Raw genomic sequence first — 8,488 nt, forward strand, 5'->3', positions numbered from 1 at the left:
AGAGGGGGGGGGGGAGGAGGGTCGGGGGGGGGGGGGGGGGGGGTGAATTGGTACCTTTAAAAATAATCTTAAACAGGAGTAATAACTTTTGTAGATTTTTAAGACTTTTGAAGTAAGAAATTTAATTTCACAATACAGAAGCTAACAATTTTAACAATAATTTCAATGATGATGATGAAATTTTAAATTGCACAATAGAACATTGAACTTAGAAATTAACGAAGCACCTATAATAAAAATGAAGTGCAAAAAGTAAAATGCAGAAAATGAAAAAAGCACACTAGAAATTTTTATAGTGGTTCGGTCAACCTTGACCTACGTTCACTCTCCGGAGTCCTCCAGTCTGAGTATTACACTAAGACTAAGTGACTCTCCTTTTTCTCCCTCCGCAAGGTGGATAAGCCTTTACAAACTCTCTTCCACCAACCTGTGTCGCAGAGGACCAAATTTTCTTTCACAGGCAGAGAACCATGACTCCTTTTCTACCTCTTAGAGAATGCAGAGAACCTGGACTCCTTTTTCTCCCTCCTAAAGAAGGCATAAAACCTCAAGGACATGAATAAGAAGCCTCCCTCCCTAGAGAGCTCTCATAAGACTCACCAAGGCCATAAGAAGAAAAAGCATGCAGCTAGCACGGAGCAACTATATCATCCCCTCACACTACTTCTCCCTCATGCTCAAGCTCACATTCTCCTTCCTCTCACAAACCTTGATTTTATTCAAAAACTCCCTCTTAGAGTTCCTCCTTTAGTCATGTTCCTCTCTTAGCATCCTTTTAAAAAAGGTTAAAGAATGAATTTTATAAAAGGCTTTAAGAAATCCTATAAATTCAAGTTGGTTGTCATTGTTTGTATAGTACAATCCAAGTTCATACAGTATGATTAGTTCAAAACTACTCCCATCTAATACAATATAAACATTCGCTCAAAAGAACTGTTCAAATTTTAAGAACACACCATATAGTATGATCTATAGATCAACCAATACAATATGTTTGATTTCCTCTATTCGTATGAGATTATTTCTAGGATAACTGAATGTTGTCTCTATCACTCATCCCGTATTGTTCTCATCATACAGTATGGTTAGTTATTTTTAGATAAATCATCCAGTATAATATGAATATTATACAGTATGATTAGTTCAAAAATTATAGCTTCGTCTGGTATAATTTTCTACTTGACCAAAATTATCTCTACCACTCATTTGGTGCTATCATCATCGTATAGTACGATTAGGTCAAAAATTATAATTTCATTTGGTATGATCTCCGAGATAGTAAGTTTTTGTCTCTATTAGTCATCTGGTACGATCGACATCGTATAGTATGATCAACTTTCATTAATTAAACCATTATTTGGTTAACTAGTTATGAGGGTTAATTTTAGCAAGATTTCAATTTTTTTAATGATACGATTAGCATCGTACAGTATGATTAGTTCAAAATATCAATATTGAAATATTACTTAAATTAATCTGGTGGCTAGGATTTTGATAATGAAGTAAATCATACATTACAATATATATCGTATAGTATGATTAGTTCGCAGAATATGAGTTTTCAATTAACCATTGAGCTAATTTTTAAATCAATTGATCATACAATATGATTTTAAATCATATAATATGATTAGTTTACAAAACTTTAATTAAAAAAAAATCTCACTCCCCCAATGTGTGTGTACGGTCACTCAATCAAAAAAATAGAAAATAAAAGAAAACAAAAATACAGACTCTTTTGACTTGATATACTAACCTACCCAATCTTGAGTCTTTAGTCTTCTTAAGTATTGTACATGTAATTATTAGTGCACAATACACAAATAATATCCAACATATTTCTTCAGAATGTACAATTCAATCAATAAGGTTTGTTATCATCAAAATTATAAGCTAGGGATCTTTGATTTTCAATAATCTTTCCCTTTTTGATGATATCGAACATATTTTATTGAAGTATAGCTTGAAAGATTTGTAATCCTAAGCTCCCCCTTACTAAGAAAAATATGTTAGAAAATAAGGTTGCCTGCCTCATTTTGTTTTTTGTTTTTTTTTTAAGATAGAATAGAAAAATACATAATAAAAATAAGAATTTCTATTAAATAAAAATAAGCACACATACAAAAAATAAACATATAACAAAAGCTAAATAACCAAACATTTTCTTCCCATTTTGACATCACCAAAAAGAGAAGGTACACAAAAAGCAAAGAAAGCAATACAAAAAGACACAGTAGACACAAACTAGTGGAAAGGTGGATCCTAATCAGGTGGTGGTGGCTGAAAGAACTGATGGATGGAGGAAAATTGATTATCTATCAATAGAAATCATTTTCCAAACCATCACATGTCATCCTCAAGTTGTTGGTGTTGTTATTGTATATGATAGTCTTGTCAAGTTTCTAGATGCTCTAGCCGCTGAATAATATCATTTTGAGGGTAAGCAAGTACAGGTGGTGGTATTGATGGCAGTAGACGTCTTTCTACATGGGCAACTTCCCCTTCTTCATCAAAATCTGGCTCAATGTACTCTTGTCCACGATTAAAAAGTATACATAAAGAGACATCTATATAGAAATTATGGACATTATTGAGTGGATCAATAAAGGTGAGTTGGTATTTTTGGTTGAAGATATAGCCTACGATGTCCTAAGGCTACATTTTCTTTCCTATGGGTGTTTGGATGTCGTTGCAGAAATAGTAGAGAATTAGTTGGGCTTCATTAAATTGAGTATTCTACTTAAAGAGGTAAGTGACAATGGAGAGAAGTGGGAATGTATTAACCTGATCTCCAGCTTTGTGTATAATAGAAGTGCGAAGTACATACTGGATTATATGGGATTTTTTATTTAAAGTTTGGACAAGGGGTAGGTGTTGATTTGAACGCAAATACCTAATAGTTAAGTTAATAGTAGTCCAATCAAACTCAGAGGAAATTAGAGATTGAGGATGAGGTACTTCAGTAGAGAGACCTATGTATTTTACTAAATTAGCTTCAATAATCTCTATATTTTGATGGCTAACAAAGGACGTCATAGTAGAGACTTCTAGAATCATCCTACGATTTACTAAGAATTTTTACATAAGTTTAGAATTGAAAGGAAAAGTCAGGGTAAGGAGGAACTGAAGGGTGGTGGAGGCAAAAAGACTCATTACCACAAAGTTTAGTGCTGGTAGTTTAACATTCGTGAGGGGGTGATTTTCACCTTTTTATATCTATGATACACATGTTTATTCCGTGCAGAGAGGAAGTGATTGTCAAAATGATGATAGGAGGAGGAGCTCCCCTGAGTAATTCTTCCACATTTGCTTCCACTAGTTATTGAGAAGGAAGGATTAGAAAGTAGAAGTGTGAAGAATGTTTGAGTGAGTTTAACCACTTTAAACCAGTAATTTATAGAATTTTTGGTCATTCCTACAATACGATCAAGGATCATACAATACGATCAGGGAGTTAATTCATCTTGACAACCTGTCAGAAAAAGTGGTCAAATCGAACAATACAATCAATATCATATTAGATGATCTTATGAATTTTTATTCGTCCCGAGGAGTCATCAGTACGACATTTATTAAAAAGTTTTGTATAGTATGAATAGGTGTTCATACAGTACAAACTTTAATTATTATCGTGTCCGCTGAATTAAATTTATTCCAATCCATTTTGACATGTGGATTATATAGTATGATGAGATGTATCGTACAATACAAATGATAATAATTTCATATCAAACAGATTAAATTCCTCAATGATTAGTGACACATGGATCGTATAGTACAAAGAGAGGTTTGTACAGTATGATGTGTAAATCAGTAATTTAATATGGACCATTGATGTAATAAATGGTTGTGATATGTACATCTATACATATCTTAGAGTACAAATGTGAATCGTACAATATAATTAGGAAAAAATATTTAAAAGATTGTTGTGATTCAGTGAAGTGTGTGTGTGATAATCAGGAACATCTTAGAGCAATTTTTTATTTTTTAATAAACAACAACAAATAAAATATGAACATGTACTTATTGACCTCATTTTTGTATGAGGTCACTTTGACCTTCTCTTGGACTTTAAACCCTAGGACTCCCTGGATGCTAGGTTCCTTATAAGCTCTAGATTTTAGGATCCTTTTAGCCTTTGGGTTCTAGGATCAATCTAGATCTCAGATCAATCCAAACCCAGCATTTCAAACCAAATCTTTGGGTTAAGGATTCAGGTCCTAAAACCCCTTCTAGGTAATTTTTTTTCATCACCTTGAAACCCAGTCAATTGATAACTCATTCAGGATCTGTCAACTACATATTAATAAAACATATATTAGGGGTAAAATCTCCAAGTTTGACCTCAATCTGATGTCTCCAACCCCATAAACTAATTCTAGTTCCAAAGGTTATAAAACCTTCAAATATTTACCACGCATGCCACTAGACCTATCACCCAATGGAATTTAACCTTGTAGTCCCCTCCAAACCTTTTGATGCCTTTCAAGCCTTTGATATTGATTTGTTAACCATTAATCTACATCTTTCTAGAGCCACCTTGACCCATAATGGACTTGAGACCAAAATTACCAAAATTCCCTTTAAGGGGATTTTTGGACTTTTAACAAAAATCCAATTTGACTTGACCTCATCAACCCTTGGAATCTCCTCCAAACATTTTTAAATACTATTTGGGACCTATTTGACCAAATTTCAAACCTTTGGTCAACTTGGTTGACTAGGTCAACCTAGTTTGACCTAAAGGTCCCTTTAGGGTCAAATGGTCATTTTGACCAAAATGACCTCACCTTGTCTTAGAATCTCTTCCAACACATTCAAAATATCATTTCAAACTTGTTGATCCTAATCATTGCCCCTGGGTCAACCTAGGTTTACCTAATGGCCCATTAAGAGCCCAAAATGGGTCATTTGACCCAAATGACCTTCCCAACCCTTGACACCATACACATTAGAATCCAAATCTCCAAACAAACGCATTTGACCCAAAGTTAGGTCTTGAGTCAACTTGGTTGACCAAGTCAACCTAGGTTGACCCATTAACCCTTAAGGCGTTTAAATGGGTCAACCTAATACATTTAAACTCTCCAACCTATATCACCTTTTCAAATTAACCCCCAACCACAACCCAATTATTACTTGGCATCTGGTCAACACAACCAAACTTGAGTTTACCAAGTCAACTCCCCATCCTTGGTCAAACCTTTATGGTATTTTCTCCCACTCACTCTAGCCTTCACTTTGACCCTTGACCTTGACCAAGCTTTGCTAAATAGCTCCTTGCAACCCCCCAAAGTGCCACATCACCAACTTTGCTCTTGTTGATTGGTCAAACCCAGTCAACAAGGACTTTAAACCCCTCTTTGAGGTCGTCAAACCCATCCTTTGACCTTAACACCATGACTTTAGGTTTGGGGTTCACCCAACCTGCTGCTCTAACCCCTCCCATTCCAGATCAGCTTCCCTTGACCCTTTGACTGGTCAACACAGTCAACCCAAAGCCTTAAATCCTTCCAAAAGGTCATGATCACAGCTAAACCACTTTCCCTTGATTTAGCCTGCTTTGGGTCGACCTATTTATATCCTAAAGCTCACTTAGAGCTCTTCCAACCTAGCTCAGCCTTTGGTTTAGCCTTAAATGGAAATGGTCCCAGAATAAGATTTCCATCTTCAAATTTTTAGCATCATTCAAACCCTCATTCTCTCTCACTTCCTCCAGCCTCCCAGAATAAGATTTCTTTTTGTTCTAACTCTCCAACCTCTCCTCCACCTTCCCACTACAAAACCCAAGTGGTTGCACATCACCGACAGTGAGATTTCTGATGAACCAACCACCTAGTCCATCCCAGCCTTGTAGCAGTCGATCCAGGTATTTTTAGGCATGGATTTCTTCTAGAGATTTATACGTGTACAATCTACAAGCTCAACCGTATAAAGACATTAAAGATCCAATGGTATAATCTTCTAAAAACCTTAGATCTAAGTCACAATAATTAGTTCTATTTAACTTTGTACTAAGCATGTTTTAGGTAGCATAAATATACCCCCACTGTTTATATTCAAGTATTTGAGCTAAGTTTAAAATTGTATGTGTTTTGGTCTATCAGGTTGAGAGAACAAGGTGAAAATAGGATATAGGGAATTTTTTGTATCATAGTCTAGGTGTGCGAAATGTCAACAAATGATCCCATGATCAACGGTCGAGATTTCCTCACACATTACTCGGCTTCACTCGAGTATCACACGATGTGTTGAGATCTTCGTCCGAATTGATTTGGGCCCTCTGTTACAAATAGTGGAGATGGAAATCGGCCGCCTGATCTTGCTCGATCGAGATCAAACTGCGGGATCAAATTCATATCGTTGGATCAAACCATGGAAGATCTTATGGCTGCGGGATGCTGCTGACTCAGATAAGTGAGTCGCATCGTCGTCAAGCCGCATCCGGCAATGTTGTCGCATCGCAATCATTGGCCATCAATGCTCGGCCGTTAACGCTGTTTCGAGCCCACGATAGAGATCGTGCCATGTCGCCCTCTATTACCGCAGAATGGATCCAACGCTCCAGACGAAGTCACGTGTCCTCTGTTTGTTTTAAGATTATTTATAGTAAAAAGATCATAATAAATTAAATACTAAATTCAAATTAATAAAATATATTTTAATATTTTTAGGAATTTTAATAATTTAATTTAAAATTATACTAATATATTCTAAATTTATTTTAATTAAATATTTGGATATTAACTAGATTTAACTCTAAATAATTTTTAAAAAATATTTAGAAATCTAATCAAATATTTTTAAATCTACTTTTGAAATTGCATATGAAAGTTTGACAGCGATGTTAAGCCCTAATGAACTAGTCCCAAAGCTAATCAAGAGGGGGGGTGAATTGGTATTTAAAAAATTCTTTAATCAAAACACAAACTTAAACCAAAGTTCACCACAAAGAAATCAAAGTACAGAAATTAAATGCGGAAGCAGTAATAAAGAACACATAAATTTATAGTGGTTTGGTCAAATCAACCTACATTTACTCCCTAGAGGCACCCTCCGGGTATTGCACTAAATATAGAGTCTCACCATTTTCCTCCACAGGAAGGCGGAGAAGCCTTTACAATCCTCCTTTCCACTAACCCCAGTGAGGCAGAGAACCCAACTCCTTTTGCTTCCTCCAAAAGCAGTTAGAGAACCCAACTCCTTTTTCTTCATCCTGAAGCAGGCAGAGAACCTCGATTAGATGCTGAAGTAGACCTCTCTAGAACCCCTAATGAACTAGGGACGACAACCAGAGAAGACGACGATGGATCCTTGCTAGGAGCAACCTTTGTGAAACCCTTCACAAACTCCCCCTCATAAGATCATCTCTCTCTCTCCCTTGCTCTCCCTCTCCTCTTGGCTCTCTCAGGCCATAATAGCAACAAAAGATACTCTCTTGGGTAGAATAAGAGGTCTTATATAGAAGAGCTTTAGAATAGCTTTTAATTGCAACAAATCAACTTTATCGTCTAAGATGATATAAATATCATCATGTATGATCAGTACAAATTAAGATCAATCAGCTAGGATGATTTGGGATGATCATAAGGTTTTTATTCATATCATCCAGGATGATAGTATATCGTCCTTTACAATTAGTATAAGTCATTAAATATCATCCAAAATATCATCCTGAATGGATGTCTAAATGATCAAAAAATAACTTGATCATCCAGGTCTATCTCGCGATCATCCTGGATGATTAGTTCAATTCATTGCATATCACCCAGAGCATCACCCTGAAAAGAATCAAGCCGATGTTTGATCATCCAGGAATAACTAAGGTTTTTGAACTGATCATCCCGGTTGATCTTACGATCATCCAGGACAATATGATCGAGTAATCAAACCTTAATTACTTTCCTTAATTACCAGATTAATTTAGGCATAATTGCATTGAATCATCCGAGATGATGTCCAAAAAGTAAAAGATACCTAAGTTGATCTGGTGGCTAATTCTTTTTGATTTAAGCATATCATCCCCGCTGATACGAATATCAGCCATGGTGATACGCTTAATGACGGTTTCCTTAACCAGGATACCCTAATTAGGGTTTCTATTTTTAACTGATTGTCCAGGCCGATTTATGGATCATCTTGTATGATGTGAGCAAAAATAGAAAACTTTAAAATAGTTAAAAAAATTTCCCCCAAGTGTGTGTGTTCAAGGTTACTTAGCATCATGACCCACAATATTACGATGGACTCAAGAAAAGGTTAAAGATATAGTTTCATATATTAAAAACTGACTAGTCCTAATCTACCCAATCTTGAGTTAGTCAAAGCTCCACCATGTCCTGGTCCTGCTGACGCTGTTGTTGAGCCACGTAAGAGTCAAAGAGAGCATTGTCCTCAGCATGTTGCTGCTCCTATGCAGCAATATATATCTCAAAGCAAGACTCCCACTGGTCAAATCGATCTAATAGTTGATCTAGATGTGAGT

Source organism: Dendrobium catenatum, unplaced genomic scaffold, assembly GCF_001605985.2.
Source record: "Dendrobium catenatum unplaced genomic scaffold, ASM160598v2 fragScaff_scaffold_1118, whole genome shotgun sequence".
In the NCBI taxonomy this organism is placed as follows: Eukaryota; Viridiplantae; Streptophyta; class Magnoliopsida; order Asparagales; family Orchidaceae; genus Dendrobium; species Dendrobium catenatum.